Raw genomic sequence first — 18,975 nt, 5'->3', positions numbered from 1 at the left:
AAAACCCAGAGTCACTAAAAAGCCTTTCCGCTATCATTAATTAATGCCAAGTTGATTAGTTTTCCTTACTTCCCGCTTCAGAGCTTGGTTGACTTTTTCCACACTCTTATAAAATAAAGAGAAGCAGCAGTGCAGCGTTGAAATGTGGTCGATCACGGCTGGAAATTAAAGTCCAATGAAAAGTAGACTGAGTGGGTTCAGTGGAGCGTGGGGAAGGGGAAGCGAAGGGGTGAGTGTGTTTGGAGAGTTTTGCATTAATGTGAAAAGTTTCTTCAAAGATGGAAAAAGAGGATGCAATAAAAGGATAAAAGCACAATCTGTACGGTGTAATGCAATATTACTGCACTGTGAGAAGCTTATAATATCCAATTTTTGTTCGGAGTGTGTCAGAGAGGTGTGGATTCAAATCTTTTCTTCAAACCAACGTTAGAGCTTGTTGGTCTCAATACCAGCTTCTTGTTAAGCTCAAAGACTGGGATTGGGTTATGCTGTGCAGATGCTGCTTTTATTGTATATTTTATGTTTTTCCGCCAGCAGAACCTCGCACTCCCGTGTTTCTTTAATGGACATGGAAGGGAGTTTGCTTGTCAGAGCTGCAGGGAAAGCCTGACCAGGAGAGAAAATGAGTTAGAAAGAGTCCAATGGGAGGAGTAAACACAGCCTAACGCTCATTAAAGGAGTTTTTCACTGGGCTCAGAGGCAGCAGGGCTGGACTTAGTCTACACTCCGTCCTCACAGCTTTATACTTCACATCTTAATCATAGAACAGAAACTAGGGGAATAGGACAAGAATTGATTCTGTAAAATCTTGCAATATTGCATTTGACAACACTGGTATCAATTTCAAATTTTTAATTATTTATAGGCAAATATTTAGAGTCCAACTTTTGAGTTTCACTTATAACCGCTAGTATGCAGTGTATCACACAGATTCTAGTTTAGCAGTTTTGGACCAAAACAACAAGATCTTGCAGGAACAATTTGGTGGTGGATGTTCACACTAGTCTGGTTGTTCCACAACTCGATGACACCAATGCAACTCAGTTTTATCTAAAAAGGCAGATTGTTGGAGATTTGTCATTGTTTTTCTTTGGTGGTTTAATACAGCAACCTTTCTCTTCCCCAAAAATCCATCTAGCCTCCTGCTCTCTTATGGGGTCCAGATGACCCGACCCTTATATTGATGATCCTTCCCATTACAAAGGTGGAGAGGATTTTATGACTGCCACGGATACCAGGGAAGATTAAAAAAAATGTGGGGTCCGGATGACCCCACTTCTAATGTAAACGTGCCTAGGATAACACAAGGGATATCAGTGTTGAAGATACATGTCACTTCATTTTCAATGAATCCTTTAATACTGGAGGTATTTCTAAACATCTGAATAAAACACGCTTTTTCACCACCATAACTCTGTGAGTGTGTGTGTGATCAGCGTGAATCAACAGATTCTGACATGAAAGCGGGTTTTCATATTGGGGTTGTAGCAACATACTACCCATTACCAGACTGAAGTGTTGACTAACAGCACAACGTTTCTTTTTCAACATAAGAATCAGCTGACTTGCGTTGCAGGCCCATAGACCTCACAACTGTAAATGTTGTATTCCAGCAAAAGGCTGCTTTTCTCTTTTTCAAATTTCCTTAATTGCACAAACCCTGAAGAGTTTTTACACTAGATAAAGTTTTTTTTTAAATACTTTTATGCTATGTTGCACTTTTATACTTTATTAATTACAAATTGATGAACGCATTGTTACATGAACCCACATGGAGCTCCAGACCAGTTGAAACAAAGCCATAAATTATTTTGCTGGCAGGAGCAGGAACACAGATAATGACCACTCAAGACGTAGGTTTGGTGAAGACGACCATTTAAGGTATTAAAGACTATGGAGGGGTCCTGTCCTGAGAAGTATCGGCTCCTCACCCACTCAGCCCAACCCCCCTCAACCTGTGCCCACGCAAACGCGCGTAGAGCAGAATTTCAGATTTTTACGCGAGTTTGCGTAGGCTTTTCATTGAAAGAGGATGAATAAGTTGACGAGTCTGAATCGCTTTTTTATTAATTCACAAATAATCTTTACATCTCTATGTATAAACACCATCTATGTCTCCATGCATTGTCATTCACAAACACCCTCCATGTAGCACTCAGGCTAAAAGCATTTATTGCAGTAGCTTCTCCTACATGATCCACCTTGGAGGTCCAGTTTATAGACACATTTTTGTTCAGGTGTCGAGCAGCAATTTTGGTATGAATGCAGCTTAAAAACTATTTAGCTTTATAAAGATAATTGGTGGAAGTATTATGATGTGGGGTGGGGATTTTCTTGACCCACTTGTTCAACTTGTTTTTTCGAGAGCTGTTTCCAGTAGGAGTAGGGTTGTAACCACGTTTATTTTTTCATCAAATTTACCACTACCCATAATGCAGATCATGAATGCTGTTATTCTACAAGTTCCCAGAACACACATTTTCTTTTGTGCAGGTGTTTGGAATATAAACTACCTGGACGGATTTCTTTATGAATGAGGGGTTGTATCCAAAGCCTCCACACGATGTTTCCTCTGTGCGTCTTAAACTAGTAATTAACCTTTCATAATTGTGTGTGTTCTTACAATGTTTGTGAAATTCCAGATTTGGGTTTGTTATTCTTCTTAAAAAGCAAATGATTATCACTTTGTTAATGATGGATTTTTGTGTGTGTGTGTTTTTATATACAAAAAAGAACAATTCAGGAGGTCCAGGTGCATTTCTGTAAAGACGTTGATTAAAAGAGAAAATTAGTAACAATGTTCTTTGATGTTTAGCTTTTATCTTTGTCTGAAAAACAGTCCCTGTCTCTGTTCAAAGCAGCAAAATGAAACTGACAAAGCATGCCAATGAGAAGAAGAGAAAGACGGTAAAGATGAGAGCAGAAAATTGAACGATCAGCGCTGTTGAATCAAAGCGTGCTGCGGGCATCACAAGCAATGGGGGAAGAGAGTCTGTAAGCAGAGGAGGGGGGGTGCAAAAAGACAATAAACACTGCACCCCCACAGGGAAAACGGAGGCATGAAGATGTGACAAGGGTTCTGATGCTTCCACGTTGTTGCAGTTTGTGCAACATGTAAGCAGGTGTGTGAGAGCAAAGAAAACAATGAGTCCTGGGGTGCATCACACCCCGGCGTGGTCTTCTTCTAACACCCAGGATTAGAGTGATTAAGCAACCCACAGTTAAGTTCAAGTAGGTTTAACAATAGTTTAATTCATGAGCGAGGAGACGGGCTTAAATGAGATTTTGGAGCGTGCTCGATTAAGCTCATTAGGAAGATGGCAGCCTTTCTCACTTCCCAGGTTTTCAGCAATCACATCTTGGATGAACATGGAAGTTAATTAGGAAGAAATACTCCTGCTGTCCAGTAATGATGTGTGTGGGCTGGAGGTTCTTGGATTTGTCAGTTTTGGACCTCACACTAACAAATCAGTTAAAATTGGAAATCTTCATTTATGACTTTCAACTAGATTTCCATGAATAGAAATGTTTGTAAGATTGCAGATGAAATCATGATCTCTTATTGTTTTCTTCAGTCTATTATGACATTTAAAAGCTGCTTAGATTTAATAGAAATGTTTTCATGGACCAGCCTTTGTGAAGCTGAAGTTGGAGTCAGATTGTTTTACAACCTCCAGCTTAAGAAAAATCTATATTTCCCATAAAATAGCCCTTCATGAACTCTGATTTAACCTCTGAAGACCAGAGCAAAAAAACTTGAGCTAACCCTTTATACATGTAGCCACAGGGTAGCCTACTAGTTAAGCAGAATATATTACTTAGTTTCTTTTCAGAATTTACTTTCATTGGTATTTATTGTAATAATTTATTTGTTTTTTTCTGTTTTTGTTGTTCTTTGAGCTGTGCAGTATAAGAAGTTTTATTGAAGATATAATGCCCACATGTCTTATGAGTTATATTGTTTTTAATCAAAACCTTGACCATTGTGTATTTCTCTTTAACATGGAGTATTTTTATACCAAATTATACTAACAGGGTCCTGTCTAATAGTGTGAATGTTTTAAAGTATTAACACTATAGCGATTCTCCTGCTCCTACCTGTGCGCAAATTTGCCATGTAAAAACTCAATCACATTTTCAGCAATTTCAGCAATCTTGCTATTAAAACACTCAGTTCATTCAGGACATTACTGCTTGAACTTTTGTTTTTTATAAACTTTATAGTTTTTGAAATATTGAGCTAAATATGCCCCAAAGGAAATGAATGAGAAATTGCTAAAAACCTTCAAAAACTCTGCTCAGTTTGAAACTTGTAAACTTCCGCATACTTTCAGCTACAGACACTTTTCAAACTTTAAATAGGTTAAGGAACTATAGGTTTTTTTGTAATCTGGAATTTAGTTTTTAATTTAGTACCATTTCCAGCTATCAGTTTTACCATTTTTCAGCTCTAGTATCTTCAGCGGCCACATTCAGCTTACAGCACCTACTTGCACCACATTTTGTGTGGGACCAATTAAAACATGATTACAATTTTCCCTGAGCTTCAACCTTAGCTAAAAACTTTGCACCTACTTACACCTCATTTAACATTTAAAGTGCCATGGATAATTAAATTCATTCATTCATTTTCCTGACCGCTTCACCCCTTTCGGGGTCGCGGGGGTGCCGGAGCCTAACCCGGCTACTGATGGGCGAAGGTAGGGTAATTAAAAATGGATAATTAAAAAAAATTGAAACAATAGAACTTTCACAAAACTAATATTTTCTAAATAAACCAATAAACAAGAATCCACCATGTTTTCAACTTTATTAGCAGCACCCTCTTAACATTTGAGACTTAGTTGTTGCATATTTTGTAGAGTGGCTGTTGCAATAAATCTATATTTTAAGTAAGACTAATGTTAAATGCACTTTAGTCTTTCTTTGAAGTTGAACTCTTCCTCTGACTCCTTTCCTTTTTTGCGCAAAGAAATGTTACTAGTTTTAAGGTTTCAATTAAGGGGTTGGAGCTAAAAGGTCATAGGTGTCTTTAAGACATGACCAAAAAGAATGTCTTGACATGTATCCAGACGTGATGGAGGATATCTGGTAGTTTCACAAAATAAAACTTCATTTATAATCAGATAACATAAAACAGAAATCACATGAACTACATTTTTTTCTCTGTGACCCAGTACCAAGTGACCCGTCGACTGGTAGTGGTCCGCACTTGAGACCACTGATCTACCGGGTTTCATAAGTGCATGAAAAGTTCCCCTTTTGTGTGTTCTGTCTGCTGTTGGGCTAAAGAACCGCCAGTTTGGCCCGTCCTGCATGGTGAAGGTAACAGTCCGCTGGTTATGGAGCAGCTCAGGGATCCACAGTCCCAGGTAGAAGCTGGAGAGGTTTTTGTTCGTGATGGACAGAAGTCCAACAGTCTTCTCTGAGTCTGATTCTTTCTCTTTCAGTGTTGCCACCTTCCTAGCAGGCAGTTTAAAAAAAAAAACCTTTAGCAGTGACTTTATTTGCGACATTAGTTTGATGAAACTTATGTAACTAAGCAGACCTGGCTGTTCTCTTGCAGGAGTTTTTCAGAATCGACTCGAGTGGAAATCGAAGTTTCTGTGACAGCTCAGGCAGCGTGAAGGACACGGAGCAACTTTGGTTTCTGTGAGCGGGGCCAAGGAATTAAGTTAAAAAAAAGCTTGTTCGTGGCCTTCAGCACAAAGCTGCACAACAAAAGAGCATGAAAAGAAGGCTGATGAAAATTGTAAGTACATTTTTCTATGTGATTTCATGCCTCTGCAAGCTTAAGTGCAATCATTTCTTAGCATTTGATCTTTTTCATTCAGTCATTCTCTAAAGCGACCTTGTCCTTTTTGAGGTCAAGGAGCATAAGGTCTCATCACACCGGGTAAAAAACAGCCACACAATCACACCCCCCTTCAACAGGTAATTTGGACACCCTAACTTATGTGGATTTGAACTGATTTTCTGACGCTGACCATCACACGTCTTACATATCATCATACATCCAAATAACATGGATGTGGTTCAAAACAGCACTTTTTTGAGTCATCTATAAAATAATGAATAAGAAATACCTTTGATAAGTGTCTTCAAAAATTACATCAGCATTCCTGTTTCAGCAGTGCTTGATGTTTTTAAGATTTGTATACAAAATTGAAGCCTCATTTAACCCCAGATTTGGCAGGAAGGGGAAAATTATTGAGCAATCATCTTAGCAGCTGGTTTACAAGAAAAAAAAAAACTATTTTAAAACCTTAAGACTTGAATACCAAGCTGGAATGTTCTGCAGTAACACAGGATATAATGAATAAGGGGTAAGAGAAAAACCACAATTAAGCTGATCAGGAGTTCAAATCCCAGATTAAACAGTTTTTGTGTTGTTAAAGTCTTAGTGACAACTGCCCTTACGGAGGGATCAGGGCTGTTTGCGGTGAGAAAATGGCCAAATCTGTATGCACACAGGTGGCACGCATAAAATGTCACGATTGTAGACAGCTACAAACGTTCATGCACAATATTTTCTGCTGCAGGCGACAGGTCATAGCGAACACTTTTACAACATGCAAGGGTAAATAAAGGTGAAGTATGTGAGACGCAGGCATGTTGTAAGGTGTCATAGTAATGGGCCGAGGTGTAACAGATCCAGAAGCTGTAACCCGGAAGGATCACGGAATCCACAATGAGAGATGAAAACCTCTTTATTGTCTGGTGGATATCTGATGGTTTGCAGTGGGAGCAGGATTTCTGTGGCTGTTGGATACAATGGACCACAGCTTGAACTCATCTCGGGAAGATGAGGCCGAGCGAAGGATCAGGTGCGGAGGAAGGATATGAAGGGACAGAATCCAGAGATGAGAAGAGTGGCGTGGGGATGTGGAGTTCCTGTGTGAATCAGGACTGCAGTGGTGGAGAGTTGGACCCAGTGATGGTGATAATCCTGGACACAGGAGTAAGTGGTGAGTGGCAGAGCAGACAAGAGACAGGAACTTCATGAACTAGCAACAACAGGGTAAGAGAGGCCAAAGAGCTGCACCGGAGAAGGTAACGGACTGGCAGTAAATACTGAAGAGGGCACATTATGAAATTAGTTTGAGAGGGCATCCTACGGGCGTCCAATGGGCAATGACATATCACGTGCACACCCCATGCTTGCAGAATTCGTGTGCGGTTGGTAAGGAGCCAGTACTCGCACCTTTCTAGTGACTAGAGCAAGGCTGTCAAAATCCAGGCCTCGAGGGTTGACCTCCTGCTTGGTTTTCCACAAATCCTGCTGCTGATTATCTGGATCAGGTGTGTTTGGTCAATTAGAAGCTTCAACGGCAGGTTGGTTGTAAAACATATAGGTCATTGGCCCTCGAGGCCTGGATTTGGCCATCCCTGGACTAGAGTGTGATGTAAGGACACTGTCCAACAGAATAACTCGTACGTGTAAGTGTTTGTAACTTACATAGGGCTTATGTAAGACTTGTGTAAGACTTACTAATACTTCACCATAGACTTACCACGTGCAGAACAAGGATCCGTTCCATTTTCCTTAACTTCCCTTGTTTAACCTCCTGTAGAGAAGCATGTGACTATGAGTCTATTCAGACGGGAAAATTCCTTTGATCCTGACCGCGTCCTGAACACTGCTTTGGTTTGTATTCAGACAGCCATCAACAGACAGTTCTGTTTCGAACCAAAGCTTTGAACAAAACCACATGCCTAAAGATCTCTTTAGTCATTGGCCAGGATTTACAAGGGTGGAGCAAAGCAATGAGAGGAAGAATTACGAAAGTCCAGTGCTTTGCAATCCTTGATGGGATAACTCCTTTATTCAAACTTTATTTTTCAATCACTAATTTTGAACGTCTGTATCAACGTCAGGTTCAACACTTTTTACTGCTGCTTTGGTATGGCGGAGGTATACTGCAAGATGGTTACTGAGGAGACAAAGTGTTTATGACATGAAGATTGTGGGGAAAACGGTGAGAAACAATGTGAATCCCATTAAACGTTGTTTTAATGAGCCTGCATTCATCCAACCACATTTCAGTGAGTTACTGTGCCTCATCGTTGGCCACATTTCTCCACCGTTCATGCTTCCTACTTTGTTTGCATCCCATAATGCCCAGCTATGGTAACCATTTTGGTCCAGTAGTTCCACTCTGAGTATGGAGCCTATTCAAATTGAGGAAACTAAGAGTGAGCTGGAGCTCAATCTGATTGGAATTGAACCAAGACCACCTCGAAAGATGGTTTGAGAGCGGTTCCTGATCCCGGACTAGGGTCTGCTCGGGTGCATTCAGACTGAAAGTTTGTTCTGGATTGTCGGGGGAAACGAACACGGGTTCACTTTCAGCCAGGGGTCCCAAAACTTGTTCTTATGAGGGCCACATAACTGTTTCCTTCTCTGATGCGGGGTTGGGGTCAGTTTGTAGGCTAACAGAAAAAGTGGAACAATCACAGGGTGTGTCTAAACCAAAATATTTACGGTTTTCCAGAAAGCCACGCATAGCCAAATTTTAAATAATTTACTTCTGTAATCTTCCAGGAACAAATAATACTAAAACATTAAAAAATAAACAAATAAATAGTCTATCCTCTCGCATCACAGTTCAGAATAAAAATAAATAAAAATAAAATGTGAGTCTCAACCGCCCAAAGTGAGAAAAAAAATCATAAGAGAACCAAATGTGTCCCGTCTAAAAAATCCCTAAAGTTTTATTAAAAAAAAAAAGAAAAAAAAAACACAACAACAACTGAACATTGCTTCATCCTTCAAGAGAAAAGTATGTGGTTCACTGGGACTAAAAGTCACTACTGAATGTATAAGTATTTCATAAACATTTTCATTCTGTGCATTTCAGACTTGACCCAGAACATCTTGTTTACTTTAAAGACTCTATTCCCAACACACACAAAACAAACATTTCTTTCTGTAACATCATTTTGATGCCAGGAATTCATTAGAACAAATATTACCTGTAAATAAAGATGAAAAATATTGCTTTTCTCATCATTATTTGGCTAAGACACCTCCACAGATCAGCAGACATGTTTCCAAAGTGTTCAAAATGCAGCAATCAAAGACGCGCTGCGTCTCATCCTGTGTTTGAAGTCAGTCTCCCCGGGCTTTTCTCTTTGTTAACTCCGCCCTCTATGCTCCTGAGCCAGATGTTAGGTGGAGACACAAAATGTAAAGAGATGCAAGAGGAAAAGGATCCAACATGAAAGCAGCAGATTACTGGGACGGTGAAGGATTTGCTGATCATCTTAGGCTGATCGATGAAGACGTGTTCTAGTGTATCTGGTCTATCTGATTTGTGCACTAAAACCTTTAAAAAACATAAATGTTAAAAAATATCAACACAAACTAAAGATTCTGATTCCTCTAACCACCAATTAATGATGAATCCTTCAGTGAGTTTTAGGTTAAAGCAGAAAATAAACAGCAGATCGTCAGAAGAGTTGCCTGAAAACCTCAGCGGTCCACAGTTTGCTTGAAAACACTGATGTGTGTAATCCATTATTTATTCACCATACTTGTTTCAAGTGAGAGTCTGTTTACAGTACTTCAAGCTGTTTAAAAGTATGAAGATGTGCCTCAGGGTAGAAACAGAACTTCATGACAGAATGGAGGGGTTTCTCTTTGCACTGGAAAGGGATTCAAAGATGAGGAGTTTTAATGAGCAAATGCTGACAGTCCTGAAGTCCTGCATTTGTTCTACACGTACAGACGTTTGCTCTCAGAGGGGATGCCGTGACTTCAAGCAAACACTTGAATTTCACTTAAGTCTTCCATCATTTCTTATGATGTTGTCCAAGTTGTATTTTTGCAAATACTAAAATAATAAAGATATTTTTTTATCATCTTAAAGCAATATACCACCAGTTATCAGTAGAGGTAAACTTTTAAAGACCCGTTCCAATGAAAGTTGAGTTTCTAAGACGCTCTTGTTACATTTTTCTCTTGTTGAAAAAGGTATATAAATAAAATATTTTTTTATTTCCGAGTGTTTCTTTATTGGAGAGCACCATTATTGCTCACCATTTCTGTTGTATTTAATGAAATGTTATGTTGAGAGTAGTGCTGCCACAAACGATTATTTTTATAGTCGACTAATCACTGATTATATTTTCCGAATAGTCGACTAATTGGGTAATGCTCAAAGTGGATGTAAAGCACTCGTCTTAACCATCATTACCCTTAAAATAACTCAAAATAAAGACAATTAAGATGATAGGTCATGAGACTTTTATTGACTCGGGCAACTTCTTCCCTTCATTTCTTTTTAAAACCAGGTTCAAGTCAAATGAGGTCGGCATCTGAAACAAAGGAAATATTTTTCACAAAAGATCACATTTTTTGGTGCTGAACACTCACAACTTTTCAACTTTACTACACTCTAACTCCACTTAATATAAAGTAACCACTAATTGAATTTTAAATTAGTCAGACTGTTTTAATAGTCGATTAGTCGTTGATTAGTCGACTAATCGTGCCATCCCTAGTTGGAGGTGTGAGGCGGGGTAAGCAGAGTGTAAACAAAGGGCTGATGGGAAATGAGGACAGGCTTATTCCACGCCAACAGTTCCAACTAAAAGTCAGGGGTGAATTTCTACTGAACTCCTGCTGCTCTGCAGAATCTATGTCCTAGAACAGGACAGTTTTTCTTTTTAAGTTTGCCCAAAAATATAATCCTAATCAAAAGACCGCTGGGAACGCATTGAAAATCCATCAAAGTAATCAGAGTGGGACTTTAAAATGGATTTCAGATGTGAGTTGGTTGATGAATTACATGGCAGGACACCGTAGATGCTTTTGTTGGTGTTTGTTTTTATCATTAAACGTGCAGGTTGCTGTGTAATCTCATGCCTCCAACTTGAAGCTTTCTATAAATCTTCCTCAACAGACAGTGCTCTGTTTCTAAAACTCCTGTGAGATCTGAAGTTCAGCCAAGGATAGAACAGAAACCACTGACCTGCAAGTCAGTCTCTGTTAGAGTGTTTGAACCAGACATGGTTGCTCGACCCGCATGATTCGTTTGGTTGACCAGTCTCCCCTCTGACCTGGTCCTGCATCATCCGTCTGATGTGTGCTGAGCTCACATGCTTGTGTTTTCACAGTTCCAGCAGTAAATGACAGTTCGTCTGTTTCTGACTTCTGACAACGGAGTAAAGCTGAATGCACATTTCACAGGGCTGTCATGTGATGTGATTAATTAGCCTTAATGTGACCCGTAATTAATTAATCAAATTCATCTATTTTAATTGTAAATATCTTTAACCTAATAATGCTGTGAAAAGCATAATTTGGAGGTATTTTCATGGTGCAGTAAAAAGAGTAACATCTAACTAAAAGGGTGGATTAATTAAGGTTTTTTTAAATAAATTTACATTTACATTTAAAAAGATTAGTTTTCATCAAATTAAAAATTTGAGTCGATGGTTTGCTCAACGTAATAATTTAATTTAATAAAAACTATTTTTTTGAATGTAACTAATTTCAGCACTTTTGTTAATTGATCCAATGTTTCACTTTTTACAGTGTAGAACAGACACGAGTGATTTTATAGTGTGTAGTAAATTTAATCATTTTGAAGATTGCGATGAAGCAGAAAAGAAATAGAGAAGAGAATAAAAGAAGGGGAACAGAGACGTGACAGCGGAGGAATTTAAGGATTTAGGCTTTGTTTCTTTGAAACAAACGTTTGCTTCATCAACTGGACAAAAACAAGAAGTGAATTTGCCTCTGGATGATGTTTTTTTGTTTTTTTTTAATTCTCATGACGATCACTGTCTTCAGAGAAGATCCTCATGACAACGCAACAAACCAAATCTTTAGGCAAAAGTTCAACCAGATAAATACCTGGTACTGAACAGTGCTGGTGAAGTTTTCCAAGATAAGTGTAAATGAGTCAGGTGTACAAAACAAACGCGTCTGTTGTCTGCTGTAAAGGCGCTTAATCATTTTTATGTTATAGTAAAATAAACCTACACTGTAAAAAGTGAAACATTTGATCAATTAACAAAAGTTCTGTACTTTTTTTATTGACAATAGTTTTTATCAAATCAAATATTTGAGTTGATGGCTTACTAAATGTAAAAATTTAATTCGATAAAAACTAATATTTTTAAATACAACAAATTAAAGAACTTTTGTCAATTGATCCAATGTTTCACTTTTTTCCGTGTACCACGTCTCAATCCAAATTTCAAAATTGCCAATAAATTATTAATTTCATTTTAAATATTTTTTTAATGGTATAGGTTGACTTGATTAACAACTTGCCTCAGACAGATCAATCGGCTTGAATTGTTTGAATTGAAATCGATTGACTGATTAAGTCAATTGATTCTCTACAAACTGATAACTCTTCAACCATTTACACAATCAACATCATTTGAATGGTTTCTGAAGTGAAGAAAAGCAGCTTGAGTCAATTTGCAAAACTTCATATTAGTAAAATGTGGTACAAAAGCAACGCAAAGCAGATTTACAGCAACATGCAACACTTTACTACCGTAAAGTTTATACTACCATTTATTACTGTGAAGTGTTGCACATAGGCGCTGCATTTCTCCACCTCAGCTTACATTTATTGAGTAAACACTCCGTTACTGTAGTGTTGCATTTCAGTGAAAAACTGCAGCGTTATGTTAACAGTGTTATTAACAATGTTAATTATGTAAGTATGTGAAGATGTATTGTGATTCAAAAAACAGTAAAGATTTTACCACTCATGGGCACAAAATGGAGCGATCACATATGGAACACAACTAGAATAAGATACCCTTTAATATTCCAGAAGGATATCTGTGGTTGAATAGCATGGCTAGTATTGTTTGAAAAGGTCACATTTATGACTGTTCACAAATTATTTAAATTTGAATTAAGTACATTTTTAAAAATGAATCAAATATGTTAATTTGCTAACTGGTAACCCGGCTATTCTTATTAGCTAATATTACAGATGCTAGATCTTTTTTTGAGTTGTATCTTGGTTGAAACAAAAATCTTGTCTTATGTCCTTTTTCTCTATTTTCTTGGATAAGTTGTAACGGTTAAGAAACTCTGAAAAACAAACAAAAATAAAAACACTCGTGATTCCTGAAGATGTTTCCAGAAAACGCCAAGCAGAGCGGCTGGTGATGCAGTTGCCGTGTAATTGCCTCTAATTTATGTGTCTAAAGAGAGAGCCAGATATTCATGCCACACAACATGCAATCATGTTGCAAACATCATAATAGGATTTTCGAACAAAAACGCCATAATGATAGTGAATCCTAACTACTCTCCCTCCCTTTTCTTCTCTGACATTTCTCTAAGGTGCATTCTCATGCTTTGAATGGCACAATTTAATACTGAGGTGTTTACAATGTGAAATGATTGTGTTGCTGCTGACAGGGGTCAAACAAAGAGATGCTGAGTGTGAGGACGACAAAATAATCACAGAAAATACATTTGCAACTGCGAGCAAGGGGAGGGGCCTGTCTACATGTGTCACAAGTCAAACTATTTTTCCTTCAAATGTTTTATATTTCAAAAAATAAGAGTTTGAAGCAATACATACATGGCTAGTGGGGGATGGGGTAAGGGACTATAACAGATAGAACACAGTTAGAGACACCCCCTGTTGAGAACGCTTTGGAAATGGATACAAACCAAATAGGAGTGACTGTCAAAGAGTATACTCAACAAGAACATATTTTAAGTTCTTATTTAAATGCCATTAACACACATTGTTCTCACTTTTGTAGCAGTGAAATTAAACTGATTTTTTTAATCTAAACATTTAATGAAATTAAACATTTAAAATCTATTTATGAAATGTGTCCGTTTTCTTTTTCTATTGTCCCCACCATTGTATTTCTACAGCAGCGTTCTGCTCAACCCAGCAGTTGTTCTGCATGTTTTGTTTGCCTGCTCCAGCAGTTGTTTCATATAAAGGAGACTCACTTTCAGGTGTTCTGCAGGGTTGAATTTGATGTGTTGTAGCCAGTAAAAAGGTAAACCATCTGGGGAAGTGGTACTGGAAGCCTGAGACTAAAAAACGTTCTGATGGGTTGCCATGTTCCCTCTCAGAATGTAAACTTTTTCTATGGCACATAGTTTAACACCCAGAAAAAGGGGGAAGAAAAGACTCCCTTCATCTTTCCTTCATCTTGGGAGCGTCTGCTCTGCTTCAGCAGGAAGTCCTCAAGTCTCCACAACAGATGGCAGTGATTGCCTTTTCACAGCTCACACCAAACCATGAACTTGCAAATGTTTGAATGTGAGCGAGCTTGTTTACATGCGGGTAAAACATGGGATGCAGAGAATATAAAGGTGGCATCATATCCCACGAGGGACAGTGACGAGACGCTGTGCACTACAGAGCGGGGCACTCCCCACAGCCTGTCCGTCTAGCACCCCACCTGCCCTATCTGAGCATCCATCTGTGCACTGCAAGCATATTCTGTCCAGTTTTAACAACAGCTTAGCTCAACTTAGCCATTTAGGACCACTGCATTTCATACCCATGTCCTGCAGCGTTTAGCTAGAAGTGTCTTCTTAAATTATTAGATTCACATAAATGCGTCAAATTTCCACAATTTCTAAAAAAAAAGAGAGAGAATACTATTTGTCCCTCAAACGGGTAAAAATAGGAGCAAAAGAACACTGTAACTACAATTTTTTTAAAATATTATATGATGAATTGTGCTTTTTTTTGTTTTGTTTTTTTAACAAACATGCCAGCAATTTACTACTTTTGCAACTCAGTAAAACAAAACTGTCCTTCTTCATCAGCTAATTTTATTATTGAGCTTATTTGTGTAAAATACCCAGTTAGTTCCTCTAATATTGTGGAATAACTATCGATTTTTTGGTTGAGACATAAAAGTGGGAGTAATATTGGTCCTGCATAGGAGGGGTTGAGAGGTCCGACAACTTTCCAGGGAAACTTTAGCTGGACTCTACTTGGAAGATAAAGATGGTGGGCGGAAGCCTCCGGAGTCTTGGTTGCACCAGACAGGTGACCTTGACCCAGTAAATCCACAGAAATTCTCCGGGCTATCGAAGCTGTCGCTCTAATGCTACTTACACACCCGGCACAGAAATGTGGGTTCAAGAGGACAATTTCAATAAAAAAGTTTATGTAAAAGCACATATGTGCGCTTTAGGCTTTTGCATTTAAGTTTTGCGTTCATGCGTAACTACGCATGTTTTAAAGTTGGTTTTAAGCCTCTATGTACAAAACGGGGTAACCACAGAGGTTTGGGAACTTTCACCACAAATTAAACTCACACCACAATGATGATTGTGATGATTGTAGAGTCACCATCACAAAACCATTGGCTATGGTCCAGCTAGAGCCCCCCACTGGCCAGACAGCTTTAGAAGAGCAGACCGATTCTCAGTGGTCTTGTTGGTCTTCCATTTCTAATAATTTCTCCCACAGTTGATTTCTTTACACCCAGCTGCTTACCTATTGCAGATTCCGTCTACCCAGCCTGGTGCAGATCAACAATTTTGGTTCTGGTGTCCTTAGACAGCTCTTTGGTGTTGGCTAGCGCTGGGCGGATCAATCCAAAATATCAATAGGGTCAATCTCAAGTTGGTATTGGATCGATACCGACCCACAGATATTAATACTTATCCCTTGTTTGAAACTTTTCTGTATCAGCAAAAAGGACTCAGCTGAGTCGCTGCCTCACCACTCTCACCTGTCCTGTGAGATCTCAGCTGCAGATGCATTCATGCATCGTTCACCCTAATTTCACTCGATTTAAATACTGAGTTGTTTTTGACTGGTATTTTTCAACTGTTTTTATTGTTTTATTTAAAGGCTAAGTACTTATAAATTATTTTTGTTTCTACCAGTTGTTTTTTTTTCTTGTTTAACATTTTGATTTATTTTTGTGTCATAGTTACTTGTTTCCTTTTTGCAGACTGTTTTGCATTCACTTCTTCACTTTTTATTTAATTTTAAGAAGTTTTTATTTTAATAAAATATTTTCCATTTAACTGAAAATATTGTCTTAATTCTGTTTTTATGTTTATCAATTAAGAAATAAAAAAGGAAACTAACAAAATACCCTTGACAGCGATGAAGAACAATTAAGATTTTGAAATTCATGTCACATCCATTACAAAAATATCGATATTGTTATTGATATCTGTGATATTGACCAGTATCAAATCGGTACCCAAATGCTCGGTATCCTCCAGCACTAAAACGGAGTTTGGAGAGTGTCTGAGGTTGTGGACAGGTGTCTTTTATAGATATAACAAGTTAAGAAAGGTGCCATTAATTCAGGTAACAAGTGGAGGACAAAAGAAATTACAAGTCTGTGAGAGACAGACTTGTTTGTAGGGGACCAAATACTTATTTTCCACCATAATTTACAAATAAATTCTATAAAAATCAGACAATGTGATTTTTCTGGATTTTTTTTCTCCTTTTTTTTCTTATAGTTGAAAAATATCTATATGAAAATTACAAACCTCTCTCAACTCTTTATGAGGAACAGCTTACACAATTGGTGGCTGACTAAATACTTTTTTGCCCCACAGTAATTAGTAAATAGTGACCAAAGACAAATGGAGAGTCACTCTGCGGCTATAGTTGGAGTCCTGGTGAGTGATCCTGATCAGAATCGGCTGAACAGTCTGATGTAGTACGGTTGAAGATCAAAGCTGAGGTTTTATTGAGGATTTTGGGTGGGTTTGGTAGAGGGACTGAAACGGGATCAGCAATGTTAGCTTGGGTAGAATTGTAGTCACTGTGAACTGGCATTAATGGCAGCAATATACAGAGAGGCAAAGGCGTGGATGATTGGAAAATCTCAGGTAAGATCTGATGCATAGCTGTGGAACATTGACAGCTTTACTTTCATTCCACAATCAGTCATTCATTCATATTTCTGTTTTAAGAACTTTTTGTTCTTCCTCTGAGTGCCAGTAGTTTGGTCTTGATTTAATTGTTGAATTAACTTTCAGCTGGTCATAGCTCATTATTTGGTTAGTGTCTGGATCAGTTCCCATTGGAGGATTGGATTTTGGCCTCAGATGTTAAACCACTTCCATAAGAAAAAATAGAGTTTTAAGCATCAATTCTACCAAAAGTGAACATATAGAAGCGGTCTAAATCTCTGACAGCATGTCATCACTTTAGTTGAAAGAAACAGCATTCTGACACATTCACATACAAGTGAAGACAGGCTGCTGGTCCCTGGAGTAACATCTTTCTGCAGATGTTGCAATTCTGAAAAAAATCTACACAAGCTGACACAAAAATAAAAAAGTGGTCAACTGCTTTATAAGGCGCACAAGACTTTGCTGCAAAAGCATTCAAACCCAGATGTACACTCAGCCAATGGAACAGCAGGTGAAACGTTAACACCTCCTCATCTTCTTCATCCCTCTTTCACGATGACAACACCCAGTGGGAGACTTGTGTGAAGAGCAAAGTGGTAAGCTGTTAATGTGTGTCGATAAGTTTGAGAAGAGCCGTTGGTCCCTCTGTACTGAAAGAGGGAACCAAAATGATGAAATCAAAATAAAAGCTCAAGTCTTACTCTACTTTGATGTTTTCATCAAAACCAACATCCCCAGCAGATTTTAGACATTTAAAAAACTTCACACACCTCAATTAGTTGATTGGCGTGAGGAAACATCATAAACCACAACTGTCCCTATGCAAATGCAAGAATCCAAGGGGTTGCATTTGCCCTTTTCTTTCGACCATGACACAGTTTAGTGTTGGACACTTAAAGACATGAAGACGAGGAAAAAGGTTTAAGTCACTTGATTTTCAATGAATACTGGCATTAAGAGACAGAATGTCACAACAATAAAAAAAAAAAAAATGCAAACAAAATACTACAACTTGTGTTTCTTTAATCCGTATTGCTGTAGTACCAGAGACCATAAAACCCATAAGAGCAATCAACCTGATAAAATCCCCACTAAAAATCCATACAGAAAGACTGATGCAAAGTCCTTAAATATTTAAAGTTCACCCAAAACAGCCAAAGTCCTATGGAAACCCAGATGCAAAGGAGAGTCCTTGACAGTCTCCGTAGCAGCAGCAGTTCTCCTCTCCAGAGGAACTCCACTCTTCTGGGCGGAGTTCTACCGACATAAAAAAACTGAGGCCAGTGTCTTAAGGTGTCCACACACCGGTCTTGTGTGGCATGTTGAAGAATACGTTATACAGAGTTGCACGAATGTGCATACACCGGACAAGCAGGGACGGAGCTTGTTCTTGTTCTTCTTCCTTTACCTAATAGTGCTTGTCTGTCACCTATGGAAGAGGCGTGGTATGTAATGTTGAAGCGGTATAAATCTTGCTATCAGTTGCGCACAAAATGGAAACATCTCCTTTCTTGTCTTCTTGCTATAGTGAATATGGATCATAGTCACATCAGGAGACTGGCCTTGGTTCACCTCTATGTGAAAAACAAATGCAGACAGCCTCAGGTGTCATGTCTGGGTTCAAGAAATAAACCGGTGATGCTCTGAGTTTGGTGAGTTTAGGTGAGCTTGGATGAAGGCCACTTCCAGCAGGACTTTCAATACTCCCCAGTCCAGTTTGAAGTTCTGCTGTCCTGCATCAGTGCACGGATCATGCATCAGGACACCAGCTAAAGGCTTGCTGTTTCACCAGGGGAACGAACGCCTGTCCATCTGAGAATGTACAAATATTTTTAGGCAATACTGAAGGTTAAATAAAATGATCAAAGCTCTATATTATTAATTTATCATGTGCATTAGCCATTGTAGTGAGTGAATGTCTATGCATACAACAACCCACACCTTTTTTAATACTACTTGCATGAAGTAGTACAAGTAGGTCATCTTTTACCCTTTCTCTAAATCCTTCTTGATTAATCTGACAAGCCAAACTTGCAATGACGGCCACATGTACTTGCTGCATACATAGCTCACATGCATATAAAACACTTGAAAGTGAGTTAATATAAGGATCATTTGTA

The sequence above is a fragment of the Oryzias melastigma genome, linkage group LG7, assembly GCF_002922805.2.
Source record: "Oryzias melastigma strain HK-1 linkage group LG7, ASM292280v2, whole genome shotgun sequence".
Lineage (NCBI taxonomy): Eukaryota > Metazoa > Chordata > Actinopteri > Beloniformes > Adrianichthyidae > Oryzias > Oryzias melastigma.
This window is presented reverse-complemented; position numbering follows the sequence as displayed.